At 43.2% G+C, this 19,441-nt stretch overlaps 1 long non-coding RNA gene across 1 annotated transcript in view; it reads left to right on the top strand.

The window, feature by feature from the left end:
• Positions 1-19,441, top strand: part of LOC135578149 (uncharacterized) — a 72,182-nt gene that overhangs the window by 15,492 nt on the left and 37,249 nt on the right. The window contains exon 1 of the long non-coding RNA XR_010469494.1: positions 1-19,441. This exon is cut by the window's left edge and continues 15,492 nt beyond it; it is cut by the window's right edge and continues 16,363 nt beyond it. This is a non-coding gene — a long non-coding RNA (uncharacterized LOC135578149).

The raw sequence follows: 19,441 nt of genomic DNA, 5'->3' as shown, positions 1-19,441 counted from the left end.
TCAGCTGCGTGGGACTTTTGACACTCGTCAGAAAACACCCACAGAATCACTGATAATTCCTTTTGCATGAGCATTGACTATTCAGAGAAAGACAATTGGGTCAGGTTTCGTGGCAGAAGAACGTTCATTTTAAGTGGGATTTGCAAAGGCATGTAAAGTCATCTAAGTCTCCTGCAGCAGTCAATGGGGGTCTGACAATCCAGTTCACAGGGAAAGAAAAAAAAAAGGAGATTTGGAGGAAATGCTGTTTGTGGTTATGTGGGTTTAGCCTCCCCAGTCATCAGGACAGCTAATGAGCCCAGGTCTTGCAGCTGCAGGAGTTTTGGAGTTCAGCCGTGCATGGCAGGAATCACATCAGATGCAGGTGAGAGACTGGTGTAATCCCCATGGATCCCTCCAGCTTGCCCATGCTTAAACCACCAATCCAGTTACACCATAGACTGTAGAAAAAGGATCATATTCAGCTGTGTAACATATTTTAGGGAAGTCAATCCCTTGAATGACTTTCTGTTGTAGTGAGGAAACCACCACAGTTTGCTCACTGTAGAGGTGGGGGTGGTAGGTACCTCTGAACATATGGATACTTCAAAATGTGTGTATACGGCTTTACTATTCTCATCCAGAGGAAAGCAGAACATTCAGCGTGATTCTATTACTTGTAATACTAAATACTGACCCCAAAAATGCGTGACCAAGTGAGACAGACATGCCAGCCTTTGAGATATAGCATTTAGCAGTAAAGTGATCAAATTGCCAGGACATCAGCCTGCACAGGTGGTATAACATCTCAATCCCCATGATTAGTGTCTTACTGCAAGACATACAATAATTTGTGCCTAATACATTCCTCTGCTTTTATTATGCTTGCCAACATTGATTGTGACTCACAGTAAAACAAAAGTAACACTTGACTTCCTTTGCAAGCTCCCACTCATCAATTAGAGACCATAAAGCTTTGACATTTCAATGTGGAAATCAGTGAGTTTCACTGCTGGCTTGTGTGGCTAATGCACATCCTTCAGCACATAATCGGCTCAGTGCTAATAAGTTAGAAGGGCTTGGGTATGGCCAGTCATGCTCAGGCAGCAGCTTATTCTAGAAAGCAGCTATTTTTGGAAGAGCTGAACCATGTAAAGACTTAACAGGTTATCTCTCAAATGAGTCTTATTACTGCAATTCCCAGATGTCCATGGATGGGTGGTTGTGCAGAATGGTGAGACGACCATAGCAAAGCCAGTCGTGGTGATTTGGGAAATCTCTTCCTCTGTGTAACTCTTGCGTAGAGGCTGAGGTGGTGGAGCTGCTTTGCCATTCTACTCAGTGTAGGCTGAATTTGCCATAGGCTGTCAGGATTGCATATACATCCTGAGCAGGGGTGATGGAGCGTGGTTAAACCATGATGGCCACCCTTTCAAAGGAGACTTGGGCACAGCAAGTCAGGCAGAGTCCAGATGAGAAACATCTTTCTCATGTCCTCTGCAAGGAGAGGAAATATGAAGGGTGATAAATATGGCCTCAGGAGGACAAGAAGTACCTTAGACTTGCAAGGTGTAAGTTAAGACAAGAAGCAGGGGAACAGGAGCAGAGCGTATGTTTTTGTAGCTGGGTGTAGAGCATGGTTTAACTGATCAGCAACCAAGAGTTCAGGACACCAGCTGCACATAAGACAGAGAGACCCTCTACCTCCAAAGTGAAACCACGTGCCTGCCTGCCTGCTGCTGCATAGGTGTTTTCTCAAGCCCCACATCCAGTGAGCCTGGATATGCTTGAGAGCACTCACAGAGCATCTCAGAGCAAATCCAGGCCTTGGTAGTGACTTCTGGTGTGGGCACAGGGCTGACAGAGCTGCCTTGCTTTGCCTGGCATGTACTGAGCCAGAACTTGTGTATTCATGTGGTGTTTTTGCTCTGCAGCAGCTGGCAGGAAGGCAGAGGAGAGTTTCTACACCTGTGGCATGGGTGTATGCATACACCCTGTAGGTCTCTTTGCACAGCCCAGAACTATGCCTTGCTTGTTTCCTGACAACCAGGACCATCATAAAGCCTTAAAAAAAAGTCTGTATTTCTGTGCCCATCCTTCAAGCATTTCTTATGCATCCTGCTTTCCCTGGAGACCTAGCAGAGTGGGCCTTGGCACAGTGCTGCTGGCGGAGAGTGGGCTGGCAGGGCACAGATCTGTGAAATCATGGTCCGTGTGCGTGCCTGGAGAAAGACATGTTGATCCCTCAACTGCGTGCAAGCCAGAACATGGCTGTTTTCCAGGACACCACCTAAAAGCCAACATCTGGCTAGCAAGGCTCTGGCACAGCAGATACCACCCAAGCAAAAGGAGCATGCTGGCTGGAGCCAGGTGTGAAGGCATGGAAATGTGGCTGACAGCCCGCCATAGCCTTCAGGCCTCGGGGGTGTAACCACTGAGGTGAAACTGCTCTTTATTCTTGCAGGAATGAAACCTCTCAAGCAGCTTACAGGTTGCCTCTACAAGAGGAATTGCATATTGTGGCACCGCTCTTTTCGTGTCAATGCAACCAGGTGACATCAGTGTAATCCCATGTAGGGATGGGTTCCAGTCTCTGCCCCCAGGCTCTGGCTCTACTGCTCCAAGAGCAAAGACTCCACATCAGCATCATGTTCTGGTTTTCCTGCCCTCTCCCCTTGTCGTACAGCAGCCTTTCCACTGGGCAGCTTGGTCACAGCCCTGGGGCATGTCAGCAGCTTTCCTGTGCCGGAGGTGTTTGTGTAACAACACACACAAGAGCACCTCTCACCAGTTACAAAAGGGTGCACTCCTGTCTCCGCTTTCTCCTGCTGCAGTAGCTTCTCATGCAAATAGGAGTTTCAAGACTGGTAAAGCAAGACAAAACAGCAAGCACTGAACAATGATGGAGACATACTGTCAGCCCAGGCAAATAAGCAGACACAGTAAACGCCTTGCTGCTGTTTGCCCAAAATACTTCAGTTGTGTCTCTGAATGGGATTCCTCAACGATGCACTGCTGCATAAGAAACCCTCCACTGCAGGATCAATGGGTATTTCTTGAGCAAGGAAAAGTCCTCTCACTCAAAATGAAGGAAGCTGCTGCCACTTAAAAAGCTTTTTGTTTCATCAGGAGAATTCTCCCTCAGCGCTGCCCTCCAGCTCCAGAGGCATTTCAATAAAAACTGAACTGCTGGCCATGTTGTCCAAAGAAAGCAGAATGGGAAGCCATGAATAATGGAGCTGCTCAGGTTCCCCAGGATAAGATTTCATTTGCAGTCTTTACCCTGCTGCTTGTTTTCCTTCAATTGGATGAAGGAGTCACTGACTTCATTGGAAGTACAGAAAGAAAAATCTTGCAGCCTGTCTTTTGTGCTAAATGTAGAAGAGTTTTGTCTTTTCTCTTGTCAAAATCTACTGTGGTGTACAATCTCAGATTTACATCTTCCCTTGTCTTCTCTGTGTAAAGTCTGGAATTTCAGTCTTTGTCCCAAGTTTCATTAGTGCTCTTCCAAGCTTTTCAGCTCCTTCCCAGGCAGCTGCCAGCTGCCTCTTTTGCTGTCGTTGTTCTTCTTTACCCTACTTGTCCAAAAATCCATAATGACTAGCCAAATTTCTAAGAAGATATTTAAAAAGCTAGTGTTAATAGTATGTTTTTATTTCACATTACCTTCACTCAGCAGTGGAGAAATCCAAAGTATAAAGACATGCTTTACAGAACAGCTACGAGTAATTGGTGCTGTACAGAGATTTTTTGAATGAATCCATGCAAAAGTCACTTGGTTTCAAGTTTCACTATAAAATTTATTAACTTAGGGGGAAAGTCTGTTCAGTTACAAGTTAGAAATTTGGTTTATTTTTTATTTTTGTTTGCAGGCACCTGACAAGGCTCAGCACTTTCACATGGTTTTGACACGAAATCAGGCAAAACTTTAAAGCCAATAGGTTCAGAGCAGTTGCAGTTTGAGGTTTTGGAGCTGTAAAAAAGCCTATACCAACTGCCAAGTAGATTTCTGGAGGTGTGAAGTGTGCAAACTGAAACAAGAGAAGTCTCTGCTGCACCTGCAAGCTGATGGCAAGCTGTGCTGCGGTGCTTTGCTGGCTGCTTGGCCTCGCTCCTGCCAGCCGAGGGGAAGGAGAGGAGGGTGATGGCTCCAGCCTTGTCTGACACAGCAGTGATGTGCTGGCAGGAGAGCAGATGCTAGCAAACTTCACACCCACAGGCTACAGGGTGATCTGCTGCTCAAACATCTCAAGAGGCATCCTAGGGGCCAAAAACCCTGGACAACCCCAGCATCTTGGTGCTCATTTTGGAGCAGGGGTAAAGCCGTAAGACAGGCTGGGATCTGCAGTCCCTTCCAGTGCTCCCATCTGGCTGCATGTGCCCTGAAATGAAGTGTGGAAGAGTTAGTATTGTTTTTACTCCACACCTCCTTGTCCTTGTGCTGACACATGGTCCCAGTGCACCTGTGGCACCTTCCTGGGGCTGGGGGGCTGTGCGAGAAGGACCGGGGAGCATGACCGAAGGGACAGTCCTGCCCCACCCCTGTTTGGTTTCCCATGGACTCTCCATGCTCCATGTGACACAGATTCCTGCTCTGGGTGCAGCCAAGATGCAGCTGAGATGTTCAGCACTTCAGCTTCAAGAGTTATGTTCAGCTGTTGGTGGGGCCTTTGTGCAACTGGAAGGTGCTTGGGAAGACTTTAGGTAGCAAGAGAAGCTGTGACACTTTCCAGCATGAGCAATGGCACTGCTATTTCTTGCTGTAAGGTGAAAAACAGGATTGAAAGCCTGATTAATCTGGGCTGTCTGCTCTTTCCTTGTTGCCTACGTCAGCCCTGATGATGAGCCCTAATATCCTGCAACAAAGCGCAGGGTTGTTCTCTACTTTGATTGCTCACAGTGCGTGACACAACTGACCTAGCCCTGATTGCACTATTTATTTGCTACTTTAACACATGTCCATAGAGAAAGAAAAAAATTCTGACCGTATTTAGACAGTGGCTGTGGATGGAATGTGAAATGCTGGTTTCCCCTTATGTAAGACAAAATAACATAATATAATATAATGTAACAACAAAATGTGGCATAAAAATGTAGCATACTAAACATATATATACACTTATATTGTATCATAGCCTGTCTTTGTCCTGTGTTGCACTGGGAACAGAGTCACAGGGAAGAGAGTCTTTTTTCACTCTGAATGCCAGCTAAGTGCTGGATACCTGCAGTTTTTGTTCACTGTCACCATCAAGTCTCCTAAAAACAGTGTGCTGTGCAGTGAGAAGTTATCCATGGCACTACAGTTCCCTCCCCAGGGCATAGGAGAAAAAGGTTTTATTTGTGAGCAATTTGCTCTTCTTTTTCCCCTTGGATTGCTACTGCTCAGATTCAGCCAAACTTAATTGTATTTCTAAGGCTTCCTGGGCAAGGTGAGAAAGTTACTTCGGGTGAGTATACGTGGGTCAATCAGCTGTGTTTAATTTAGGTGCATAATTTTGCCACTGTCATTTTACTTGTTTATCAGAATATGTTGGAGACAAATGTTAACTCTACTGCATAGCCAGCTCTCCAGCTGTGTGACATGAGCACAGCAGAATTGCTGCTTGATCTTCAACTGCTGCTGGTTCTCCTCTTCCTCACCTACAGCCTGCTCAAGAGAAACAGAGGGATGCTGAAATCCTGAACTCCTGTGAAGCACCTGTAGCAGCTCCTGCCTACCTTTCAAGTACATATCTAGACCAGGAGGACTCTGTGGTTGCTTGTGTTTGTGCTTAAGGAAAGAAATTTTAACCTGGAAATCTGCCAGAGAGGCACTGCTACATAAGTGGGAAGAAACACTGAGGAGAAACATGTAATGGGGGAAAGAAAGGTAATGAAAATGTGAAGGAGAAATGAGGAATAAAAAGGAAAAGCAAAACAGAACAAATTAGCTGTACTATGAGGCAAATTTCTGTCTTTGTTTTAACAGTGCTCACTCTAGTCCCAGTGTCACTTCTCAGTTCTCAGGTGATCTCTTGCATATAAGTGGGCTGTAAATTGTAACAGTAAAAAAACCCCAAACCAAATGGCATTAGCCTCTTTTGTTTGTGAGGGATGGTGTGAAAGATCAGTCCTGCAGCCAGAATATCTCTCCATCCAGCGTCTGGTCCCAGCTGAGATATGTCTGTAGGTGGAGTAGGCAAAAGGGCTGACAATTTTTCTGTGTGCAAGATCTGAGTAAATACACTTTCCCTTTTTCATTTTGAGAGATTTCAAGGCCCCCCAATGTAGTGTTTCTGCTATGCGGTATCAGGAAGATGTTTATCTGTTATGGTTTCGGGACATGTGCAAACGATATGTTTGGCTCCAAGTTTCAAGCCTGAGCAGGACTAGAAGTGGTATGTGGGCCTGAAACGCTCTCTGTGGGGCAGGGAATTCTGGGCTTCACCTTTGTTCATCACTGCACAGCAGCCTCAGAGGAAGCTGGACTGGGCCGGATTCCTCAAAGGTGGGTGACTTTCATGTTTTACATATTTTTAAAAAAATGCCTATGGGGTTGGACCGGTGCCACCTTCCATGAAAAGCCCCCAGAAAACTTGCTTGGCTCAGCAGGGGAAGACCATGCTGGATATTGTCAGTATGTTAAAATCCTCCTGATGCGAAGGCGAGAGGGAGAACTCTCCTGAGAAAGCTGTTCCTTGTTTCAGCTAAGGAACTTGGTAAATAGGCCCCTGAATAATTGCACCTCTGAGAAAGAAAAAATGAGAAGTTTCATCAAAAGAAAAACAAAGTTTGTTTGCATGAGAAGAAATACGTTCAGCTTTACTGAGACTGAGGTCTAGTCTGTGTGGCATATTGTTTGAAGACCTGTCAGAAGAGATTAGTTGTTTCATATAGGAATCATAACTAGTGTCCTATGCATTAAAAATACCTCTCTCACCTCCACAATGGAAATTTTTCTTTGGATCAAGCTGACTTGCCCTGGAATAACTCAGCCCAGGGCCCTCGCATTACTCTGTCAGACATGCAGCACATCCTGCAAGGGGTAAAACCTGTCCCTGCCTCCTACCTCCAAAAATAATTAAACAAAAATAACACCCTTTTTTAAAAGGAAGGATTGAACCAAAGCAGCTCTTTGAAATATCTGCCAACTCAGACATCAGCCCTTCAGACAAATTACTGTGAATGAGTGAGTGTGACTAGGTGGTGTGATAGCTGGGGTAATTTCCATGAGTGATACTCATCAGGAAGATAATGCTGTTGAAAGTAAAGTTGACAGGGCATTGACATACCTGTAGACCAACCTTAAGGTGATTCAACTCGGCCCCCCATAAGCTCTTCCATCCTTCCCCTCAGAGTCAGAATTTTTTTTCCAATGTATATGCCTGATACCATGTTAATATTGCAGACTTAGCAAAGTGATAAAAGAAATGCAACCTTGAAATGTAAATTAGAGCCAAGCATAAACTAATAATAAGCTGGTCATCCAACCACTGTGATCCAGATATTATTAGTAATGCATTGTACTTATTTATGGCATGGAACAAATACCTTCACTTTTTTCCCAGTGAAGTTGCTATAAAAACTGCAGATCTGTGCTGCTTGTAATAATCCATCCCTTGTTCCCACAAGATAGCTGGTGAGACCTTGGGTTTGCAGCCCTTCCTGGCCATTCAGAAGCACAGTCTGTTACAGCTGCACCACAGCCAAAGGGCCTGTGGATATCTGTGTGCTAGTGTTCTTTGAAATAATTGGTTTACTATGCAGAAAGGCTTGCACTAGGCAACAAGGTGAGATTAGGTTCTGGCACAGGCTGGTTGGGTTCCTTGGCTCAGCATCACTGCTCGATGACACAGAACCACATGTCAGTTCTCTCAGGCTGAGAGATCTGGGGTTGTTCAGCCTGGAGAAAAGAAGGCTCTGGGAAGACTTTATTGTGGCCTTTGAGTATTTAAAAGAGGCCTATGAGAAAAATGGGGACAGACTTTTTAGATGGGCATGTTACCACAGGACAAGGGGTCATAGGTTTAAACTAGAAGAGGGGAGATTTAGGCTGGACATGAGGAAGAAATTTTTTACAATGAGGGTGGTATAACACTGGCCCAGGTTGCCCAGAGAGGTGGTAGATGCCCCATCCATGGAAACATTCAAGGCCAGGCTGCACAGGCTCTGAGCAACCTGATCTAGTTGAAGAGGTCCCTGCTCATTGCAGAGGTGTTGGACTAGGTGACCCTTGAAGCTGCCTTCTAACACAGTCTGTTCTATGATTCACATGGGACTCAAGCACCAGCTTTTCTGCCTCCTGTGCTGCAAAGTTGCACTGATCCCTCTGACAGAGAGAGAGGAAGCGTAATGTCTGCACAAACTAAAAGTATAAACATGTATTTCTAAATTGCATTATGTTGTATTCATAGTTCTTTCTCCATCTCTCCCTCATGCTCTGTTTAGTATGATTTTGGTGTACTTTACTGTCCTTTCATGCCAGCTTTCCAAACACATCCAATCAGTTTCATAACTCTACAGGGGGATATCTAGTACATCTGCCTGCCAGGATAGAGCAGCAGCTTGTAATAGGTTTACTTTTCTGCAAGCTGCATTCTTCTGTGGCAGGCCAGAGGGTTTTTTGTCAGCTGCACACAGACTTTTGGGAGGGATCTGGTGGGATTTGTGCTGGAGAGCACCTGGGAAAGCAGAGTTCAGTTCAGGAGAGGAATCGCACACATCAGCTTCAGCATCCCCAGGCCAACTGTCTGACGAGGAATACGTTTCATTTTTCAGCTGTTCACATCCAGAACAATTTTGGTTTTAGTCTTAGAAGTACCTTTCAGGTTTCTTCCTCTAAGAATAAAATTGCTATATAATGTATAAGATCTTGAGAGGTAACACAAGAAAATGCTCCTGTTGTCATTTCCTCTGTCTGGTTGGGCTTTGTCTCATGTTAAACAAGAGTAGAAAAACAACGTGAAATTTAAAGCTTCATTTCAAGTCAGTGGAAAGACTTTGAGGTGTTCTGGCACAGTGTTTGGAAGACTAGCTTTGTCCTTGGAGTTGGTTTATGTTATGGATATGCAAAAGAGTTCATGGTTGTAAGTTTGATGATGCTTAAAGTGTGATCCTGGTACACTGACGCCCCAAGCTGATTGCTGACAGTCTGCAAATACAGATGAGCTCCATGAATTAATATCATCCACTGTTCTGAGCATGTGAAGATCTGTTTTTCTAGTTATGTACTTGGCATACAGCACTCTTTAGGCCAGAAAATGGGTTTAGAGCTGCAGTTTAGCTTTGCAAATGCAGATCGGGTCATTTGTATGTTTGACTGTTCGATTCATGCATACAACTATATCAGCAATCCAGCATAAGCCTGTTTGAAATGTGTCGCTGGCAGTCAACTGGGCATTTCTAATCAAGCCTGACTCTGAAGCTGCTTCCAGACTCCAAAAGGATTACACTATCACAAATCACTGGGTACCATTTCCAAATGGCATAACTGCTGAGCAGCAGCTGGAAGAAATGCTGCCTGCTTCCTAAATTTTAAAGATTGAAAAGTCATTTGTTTAAATGAGAATTAGCTCTTCATCATTTGGAAAAACAAAGTATTGTATAGCAACCTAAATATATCAGAGGAACAGTGTGTTGACATGAAGCAAGGCAGAAAATGCTAAGAATCTGAGAAGCCTTACATGCTGTTTTCACCTTTGTACAGATTTTCCTGTGTGTCCTAGAATAAGACTAGTCCCTCTGGTTTGCCATCTATGAAATGCCTATGATGTTATAATTTTACCTTCTTCTGAGGACTGTTGGAAGGCTTTATACTTTATTGTTTGCAAAATATTTTGAGATTCCCAATGGAATGTGTTCCATCCATGTAAAATATACGTTATTCATCCCCTTTTAAAAATTGAGTTCTGACTTAAGGAGCAAAAGATTATCTTGCAAGAAAAGTGCAGCTAAAATAAACAAACTAATACTTATGCTTTTCACAAGACCAAAAGCCTGAGGTACTTTATTATTTTCAGATTTTGCTGGGTTTTCATTTAAGGTCCAGTTAATTCAGATTCCTCAGAAATCAGTCTACAATCAACTCTGGCTGAGATAGGTACACTGGATATAGATACACCAGTGGGGATATAGGCCTGATCAATTTGGTATTTGACGTATCTGGAAGCACGTTAGCCCAGATTAATGCATTCATCTGGCTGAAACCAGCTCTTTGCAGGGCCAGCCAGGGTATCTCTGCACAATAATCTCACTGTGCTCTGCAAACTGATTTTGCATGGAGTCAGCTCAGGTCTGGAAGGATTTATTCATCGTCACTCGGCCTTGACTCTGTGTGCTCTAAGCTAGTTACTGCCCTCTCCCATGCATCACTCTCGGGGAGGCTTATCAGCCCCAGTACAGTGCAGAGCTCACTCTGCCGGGGCTGTAACGCAGAGACTCTCCAGTATTGCTGCTGGAAACAGTCTGTATCTGCTGGGGTTACTGCTCCTGGCTCCCTGCTGGTTTTGCTGGATGGGTGCTCCCTCAGGGTCGCTCTCACAGGGTGTCTCCTCCTGCGCTTTACAGCTGGGATGTACCATCCCCAGACACCGGCTTGTGGAGAGCTGACACCATTGTCCTAAATTGCAGGAGATCAAATTCTCGGCTGCTGTAAACTGAGGCAGCGTCTCTGACACCAGCACAAACTGCAACAGTTTGCACCAGACAGGGACTAGCACGGTGTCTAGATCTCACAAGACCTTCAGTAAATTTTCACTGATCCTGGAAAGAAAAAAATTGTTAGTAAGAGACAAGCTAGTTATTTGTTTTCTTATCTGTAATGACTATGCTGGAAAAGAGGACAAAGCTGTGACAAGCAGCTCTAAAATAATTTATAGATTACTGACTGGGAAGTTCATCATGCCACAGGTCTCACTGAACTTGGCAGCATTACAGGTTTATCTTTTCACACCCAGCCGTATTTTAATGGCCTTACAGACAGGCTGTACTGGCCCAGTTCTTTCACTCCCAGATGCTGGCCTTCATTGGATATTCAGATGCTCTTCTTTGCAGGGGACCAAGACTCATGGAACAGAGGGTTCGTATCTCTCCTGGAGATGTTGCCCTCCTAGCACCAAATCCTGGTTTTCATCTGAGAGGCAACTCACTCCTTCCTCCTAAAAATGATTTAAATTATAGTTGCAGGTAGAGTTGCAAACTTGGAGGCAGGTCCACTGGTAGATTTGGATTCATTTGCAGCCCTTTAGCAAATCAAGAGAGTGATACACCAATTTTATTTATCGAAGGGAACCAGAGAAACATTGTCCTAATCTATTTAATTATTATATAGAGAATGCAGTCCATTAGTTTTCATCCTATGGACTGTCCTGAGTACCCTTGAGAGCTTTCCAGGGGATATTTGTCAGGGAAGTTGCACAGAAAGAATTCAGTCAAGTTGCAAGGGATGAATAAAAAGAACAACAAGAAAGGTCAAGTTCCAAAATTCAGCTTGCAAGAGAAATGAAAGCCAAGGACAAAAAATTCTGTAAGCTGTGTGGTGGCTGAGTGGCAGGAGAAGTTTGGTTCATCACCCAACAATTAGCTAGTTTGCAGCAGAGAGCACCAAGAATGGAGCAAACAACTAAAATATCCATCAGTCTACACTAATTGTGATCTGAGGATGAATAAAACCAATACCAGAAAAAAGTGGAAGCACTCGTGTCTAAAAACAAAAGAGTGAGCCTAGCTAAATTAGCTGCTTTGAGATTGTCCTGCCCTGACGATGTTCACCTCTGGGCACTTAGGGTGCTGGAGGACACTGTGTTTCCACAACACCTTAGTCCAGCTTTGAAGCTGCCTGGTAGTAAAATCTCTTGGGTACCCATCTCTGCCTCCTCTGTTGCAGTTCAGCCTTCCCTTAGGTATGCTCCACAAACTGGACTGCTGATATACCTTGGGTTGAAATAATAATTCCAAAATAGAAAGGGAGAATGTAATTTTCTAATTTGAAAAATTGCAGCTGGCCTCAACAATAATTGTACTTACATAGGTGGGGACTTGGGGTAGGTAGTGGTTTCAGAGCAAGAAAAAGTGATGAAGAGACAGGGGGTGGAAGGTAGGAATTTCTCACACCACTTTCTGCCAAACTCAACACAGTAAGATGCAAGGCAGTTTCGGATGAATTAACATTTATCATTGAAAGGTTGCAGTGGACAAAATAGATTGCTGAAACTGGAAAGCAGCAAACTTGTTCCATGTACTTTAAAAGGGAAAATGAAGCTCAATAAGCTTTAGATCTACCAGCCCAAATTTAATTCCTGGAGATAACAGAGTAACAAACTATCTATAAGCACTAAGAAGACAAAACTGATATGGATTTCTCAAGAACAAAACCTACCGAAGTGACCTTATTTTCATCCCAGACAGCACCAAAAGTCTGATGGAAAAGAGAAAATCATAAGATGTCAGATAACATGAGTGTAGTTTTGACCCTGTATTTCCCCCGGCAGTTTTAAAAGCAGGCTATAGGAACGTGTTCTTGGAGCAACTGGAAAGTTTCTGCCCAAATTATTGAAACACAGCTCTCAATAATTAATTATCAGAGGTTTAGTGTCAAGTCAAAAAAGTGTACCAAATGGGAGTCCAGAGGTCTGTCCAAGGTCCACAAGGGCACATCAGAATTTTTTACAGTGCTTGAGATACTGTGAAAAAGAGAAGTTGTACTAATGGATAGCTGGTGTGGTGCCAGGAGGATTGCAAGCCCTTTGAAGGCAAACTCTGGACTTCAGTACGAGCATAACAAATGGGAGAAATGGTTTGGAAAAGCAGGAAGTAATTCTATAAGAAGTGCAGGGTCAAATGAGCATGTGTGTGTCAGCAATGGTTTACACATGGGTGAGTTGACTTGGGCCAACATGGATGGCCAGGTGACATACCAGGGTCTCACACAGCTTTTTGTTTTCAGTAAGAAGATATTTTAAGATGGAATAAAAATAAGGAAGTTCAGTGCTTGCCTGAGCTGTGTCTGGTCCTAGTAACTGCCATCAATCTCTTGTAGTACACTTAGTAATACTGCCTAAGTAGAGTACATTTTAAAAGAGACAATGAAGTGAATCCTGCACCATTTGAAAGTCACTTGATTTTTGCCATGTAAATCCATGCAAAATTTGGCTCAAAGCACTTAGCATGGATTAACTTCAACTGCATTAGACGGCAGAAAATCCAAGTATAAAGAACAAAAGATACAGTGTTTTTGAGCTCAATATTTTTGCTCAACATTTTCAAGCAAAACATGAAAGAATTATGAAATTATTTAAGTTATATAAAGTGCAGTTCCCTGTCATGAGTATGATTTTTCCGCACCAACGCTATACCTTGGAATAGATTGAGGAAGTGAAGTCAGAGAAAAAAATTGACCAAGCTTTCTCCCCTACTGCATCTACAATATATAAAAGACTATTTCAATGATTATGCGTTGTGGAAGGACACAGATGTGCACAGCTGAGCCTGGAAAGAAGAGGAGGGTGTGCCAGAAGCCATACAGACACTTCCCAGGGATGGTCCTGTCCATAGCATCTTCAAAGTTGATGTGGAAGACAGGGCCAAGCTGACAGGTATGACAATGAGCCTGCCTGAGGGCAAGGTTCAAAATATTAGCCAGGTCTCCTGAACCTTTGTTTACTGCTTCATCCATTGATCACAGAATCATTTTTGTTGGAAGAGACCCTCAAGATCATCAAGTCCAACCATTAACCTAAATTTGGCACTAAACCATGTCCCTAAGAACCTTATCTGTACCTCTTTTAAACACCTCCAGGGATGGTGACTCAACCACTTCCCTGGGCAGCCTGTTCCATTGCCTGATGAATTGCTTTGGACTAACGGGACCAGCATTTATTTAGGTGCACACTTGGCAGATAGGTTTCTGCAGCATTGAAATCTCTGCTAACTGGTGCTATAGGTGGCAATAATTACAGAAACACCCATAAAAAGTATCATGTGGCAATAGTGCTCATCCACTCACAAAATAAGGGGGCATGGCTCACACTCCACTGTTGCAGGCTTACTGGTCCAGCAGCTCACTGGGGTGTATAGGGCCAGTTCAGGGCCTATGGGGCTTCAGGATGCCAAGTCCTTCATGGGCACTGGACTCACTTGCAGACAGTTTCTGATACCCTGCATTTCCCTGGCTTAATTCTAGCTTGTAGAATCAAACGCCACGTAACAAATTGCATTGTCAAAGCAGACTGAAAAGAAATGAATCATTCCAGCCTTATTCAGTTAATCCAGAATAAATAATGTGATATTTCTCAGTCCATTGCACATGGAACAGACTATGCCATTTGATTTCTTCTCCCTAATTGAGAAAAAATGGTCAGTTAATGCAGCTGTGGGGGAAATGGAGAGGTCTGGCACTTCCAGGGCTGCAGAGGAAGGTCTCGGAAAACTCATTTGCTTGGTGATGTGTCAGAAAGCATCCTTCCCCTTTTGAGTATAGCAAAAAAGGAACATTTATAAGCAGACCTTACACATTTTGTATGTTATGCTGATTGACTGCAGCAAAACAGAGCAGCCTAGGTGTCAAAGCAGACCACTTAATCCATGGGGTTAATTAGTCCCCTGCAGCCACGAATGGCCACAGGTGCTGCATTGTTCTTTTCATTGTTCTGAGAAAGGAATTGTGCACATCACTTGCAAAGGAATATAAGAGTTTTGTATTTTCCTTCACCACTGACTGCAATAAAAAAGAAAAATATAGCCTGGTTACAAATGCCTATGGGGCTAGAAGTGTTGGCTGCCTTCAGTGGACTATTCTGCCTGCTAAAAGTCTGCTCCTTTCCTGATTGCCGGTGGCTATCAATGCTTTCAAAACAGATTTCTTTCTCAGGGCCCAGTGTGGCAGATTCACTCGACCTCTCCCAGCCAAATATCCAGTCACAGTAGCCGTTTGCACTGCCTCCTTTTCCTGGGGTGGTGTTTGGAAGCAAGAGCCGGGGGAGCTGCTGGTGCTCCTGCCCCACTCCTCACTGCTGGGTCACCGCCTCAGGGAGAGCTGCCCAGGGGGATGTCCATTAGTTCTGTCCAAATAACATCTCACACGGACCTGAGAACTGACTTTCCACTTATAATGGACAACGATTGCACATTTCTTCTACCTTCAAGGTGAGAACCATATACTACACCTTCTCTGCAGCTACTTTTATACTGTGCCTTGCTGCAGAGCAAGCAAATGGTGGACTAAGATTAAAGGTGGAACTTGCCAGATGCACATGCCTTTATAAGAGAAAAGGCATTGTCACGCTGTTATTCCACAATTCTTCTCAATTAGAAATAGTTCTGTGATAGAAATGAGATCTACAGCCTTTACTTTCCCACTGTTTACCAAGGTAGAATTGTAACAAGTCCAGGATATTAGCTCTGTGGTCCTGTAGTTTCAAGAAATAAAAGATAAGGAACAACATGGCTGAAACACATTGTTTTTATAGTGAACCAGATTATTGATGAAAACAAAAGTTGGTAGAACTCAGGAAGAGCTTTTAGCTACTGATAGATATAAATCTCTGGGAAATGGAGTATTATAAATGTACAGTGTGAGTGTGCTGAAGACAGAAATATGGAATAAATCCCGTGCTGATATTATACTCATCCACAGTTTAATATCCCAGTGTCCTCAGTGCCTATGTTTACACAACTAGCAAAACCACTTTAAAAGCCATTCATACTGAGAAGGAATGTACATCTGTAGGTTATCTGTCACCAGGGCACCCTGTCCGTCATGTTCCTTGGTTCTGGGTTTTGCTGAGCTGCAGTTCACGCAAGGGGAAAGACAGGAGAAGGAGAGTTTCAGCCTGCTTCAAGTTCCCAGAACTCAGGCTGATCTGATCCTTACCTTAAAATAGCCTGTGGCCACCTCCAGCTTGTGCCAGCCCTCTCACTGGCCTGTTTTGGAAGGAGGGCTTTGATTGTGTCAACAGGTCTGGAGCCAGTGCTCTTCTTCCCCATAGCACACTGTGAATGTTTTCCATGGCAGCAGTCTAAAGTCTGGAAAAATTTAGGGTTTTCAACAGCCAGTAGTATAAATATGCTCATCACAGTGAGATCAGTACAAGTAAAGAACGTGGCTCATATAAACCAGAACTACTGGGTTTCAGCTGCTCTACTCCTTTCACATTTTCTGAATGTTGAAGGGTGTATTTTAAGTAGGGTCCATGGTGCATCAGCTGCAGTGTAACAGCGTGTGTGTGTGCCTGGCCATTACCAGCCCACTGTGTACCACTGGGCACAGTGGTGTGCACTGGTACAGCCTCAGTACCAGGTGCTCAGCACAGGTGGAAATGTGCCCATTTGAAATGAATTCCTTGACTTTGAAGCACAGGCTGTGTGCTTCACAGTGCACACAGATAAGTGAATTAGCTTTGCCTATGTCTCTGGCAGAGGGGGATGATTGTCCCATGTCAGCTTTTAATATCGCTATATTATGCCTGACTTCTATTATGTCTAAAACCCTCAAATCTCTTTATGTTCCACTACTTCCCCCAAATTTTTGATATTCTGATATCTGCTGGGCTTGCCACCCATTGTCTGCAACTGTCTTCACAAAACAAGGTCCTGCCTCAGGAGGCATTTCTGTGCTTTGCAGGGCAGGTATGGGCTGTGATGGAGTGTGGTGGGTGATGGGGCTGCTCTGCTGACAACTCCTTCCATTCAGGACCTTCAGCTGAGCAGGATGGTGCTCGAGCCCTCATGGGCACCTGCAAGGGAAACCAGGCTGACTGGTTCTGTCAGCATCACTGCTTGCCAGGCAAAGGCCATTTTGACACTTTTTTTTCATAAAATCATAGCAATCTTAAAAAAAAAAGTTCCCATTAAAACAATAGTTTTTTAAATAAAAAATTATTTAAAGAAAAAAAAATAATTTTAGCTTCAAACCATTTGTATGTTACTGTGGCTTCTCACATTCCAGCCAAATGGAAGGCTTTGTTTATTAGTTTTGCTACTTCCTATATTACTTTGTGATAGAAAAATTGCCAGTGCATAATACAACATTCTCATATGACATAGTAGCTTAGACAAAATACCTGGCCAATATAATGCTGACTCTAATTATTTAAAAAATCATTATAATCAGCTACCACTTAACATGGATTAAAATGACTTACTTTTCATAACATAGTGTTTTGCAACTCATAGAGACAACTTAGAAAATCTATGACAATTTAACTAATAAAATAAGAATGCCTTGTTTTCATTCTTTCTTCAAAAAGGTTGTTTAGCTTTAGCAACCACAAAACATTTAATATAGAAAAGAAAATAAAATGTTCCCCTCAGAACCAAGCAGAAGTTGTCCATAATGACAAAAAAATGTGCCTGACCCTCATCTCCTTCACAAGCCCCAGCTTGTGATGCCTATGAGATTTCCAGCATGAGTCTTGCCTCTGGGTCTTCCCCGATGCCAAATAGGATCAGCCCTCAGATCTTATTTACTTGCATTTCAAGCTGAAGGCCACTATAAACACCTAATTTAGAAAGTGGGGAGGGTTCAGCGGGTACATCCAAGGGATGAGGCTTTAAAAGAATTTGGCAAGGCTCTTGAGTGTATTTTGTTAATAAGTAAAAAATGGAGATGAAGGTGAAATAGAAAGTGAATGCTGGACATCTGCTCTTGGCAGGAAAAACAGACCCAGCAAAAAAACACAAAGGCAGTTCACACTCATCTTTGAAAAGCTATTCTCTTAAAAACCCTACATCTGATAAAACATTTATTGAGTCAGTTCAGGAAGGTAATGTGTGAAATGTGACCCTTTTCTTCAAAATTAAACTATTTAATAATTGACTAGAAAAAATACAGGGGTGATCTTTGAGAACTACATTCACATCTATAATTAAGGATGATATTATTTTGGCTTAATACTGGACTTGTATGTACATGTGCAAGCGTTTATTTATATGGCATCAGCATAAAGGTAGAAGAAGACAACACATGGCTCACAAGGCATGTTATATTTTGTGCACAAAACCTGATGAAAATATAAACATAATCTTGGTCAGACCTAAGTAATATAACAAATAGTGAAGGGGAAAACAGAGCTGGTCATGAAGTTGGGTTCAGAACACTCTACAGTACAGGTCACTTTAAGAAAGGTTAGAAGCGATGCTGTGTCAGGAATCAAGGCTTTCAGCTCACCAAGGAAGCACACTCTAGGAAACAGGCATGACAAGGGAAGATAAATTATGTAGCAATCTTTCTTTGGATATGAAAGAGAAAGGAGAAAATATCACCAAGCTTGTATTATTTGCATGGCATTTAATGTCTTAAAGACAACTGGTGAACCCCAGGAGAATCAAAGAGGAAGCCACATTTTTATTAAAAAAAGGTTTCATTTTGTATCAATTAACTAATCAATAGTGATTTTGTGTGCTGAGGAAGAATTCATGGTTTAGATATAGAATTATAATAGGTTTATGGTTTGATGGTTGTAAACATTCTGATTTCTCACTTCTTTTTGCCCAAACCATTAAAAAAATTATTAGGTACAGCCCAGATTCAATCAAAAGGCCACTAATTCAGATGTCTTTTCTTCACCAGGCAGTGTCTGGCTGTAGCTTCCACTGTTGTATAATTCTCGCTATTCTTTGATAGTAATCAGCAATCTTACAAAAAAGTATATTGTGAAAAACCAAGAAAATCTGCAAAGGAATAAGAGCTGTAGGCTCAATATTATGTGTTCCCGGCATGACAATTACTTCATCCTGTCTCATGCTTGCAAGTAATGAGCACCAATTCTGCCCATGCAGAAACACTGAGATTTTCTCAGGAAAATTCTCTCCTCAGTGCTCCAGTTTTGCTTTGTACCTCCTTTTTGCTTTGCCCGTACCCTACCTTAAGCCTGTGGGATCAGCTGTGTCAGCAGAGACCAAAAGCTCCCCAGACCTGCAACCCTGACTCTGTCAGTGGCCAGCGAGGGCTGTGTAAGGAAGCACGGCAGCAAAGGGACAGGAAAGGGGTACAGCCACCCCTCCGTGTGATCTGCTGTCACCTCTCCATCACCAGAGGTTCCAGCCAGTCTTGTTGAGTTGACTGTGGCCCTGATGAATGTCCTTCTTTGACTTCATGTAATTACTTTTAAGATCTGAAAACAGCCCGTGGCCATTGCTGTATGCTCAAAAATAAACTGAGAGAGGAGACATTTTATTCACATTTCTTCCTGGGGGAACAAGGAGGAGTGCTTGAATATTTCTCAACTTCATAAATAAATGAGCAAAATCTAAACTGCAGATTTATTCCTCAAGCAGCTTTTCGAGGCAGAGAGATGATTTGCAAGTAAAGCTTTAATAAAAACTTGCAGCCATCCCTACTATAGCAATGTAATTGTGAGTGTTCACTCTACCATAATCTGATGGATTTTTCTGAATTTAAGATCACTATTCCACCTCAGATGGGACAGGGTATTTTGTATGCTTTGCCTCTTTGTCTGAGGTTCTTAACACACAGTAGCACAGTACA

Source organism: Columba livia, chromosome 1, assembly GCF_036013475.1.
Source record: "Columba livia isolate bColLiv1 breed racing homer chromosome 1, bColLiv1.pat.W.v2, whole genome shotgun sequence".
Lineage (NCBI taxonomy): Eukaryota > Metazoa > Chordata > Aves > Columbiformes > Columbidae > Columba > Columba livia.
Note: the sequence above shows the minus strand (reverse complement) of the source record. Positions and strands in the feature narration are given on the sequence as shown.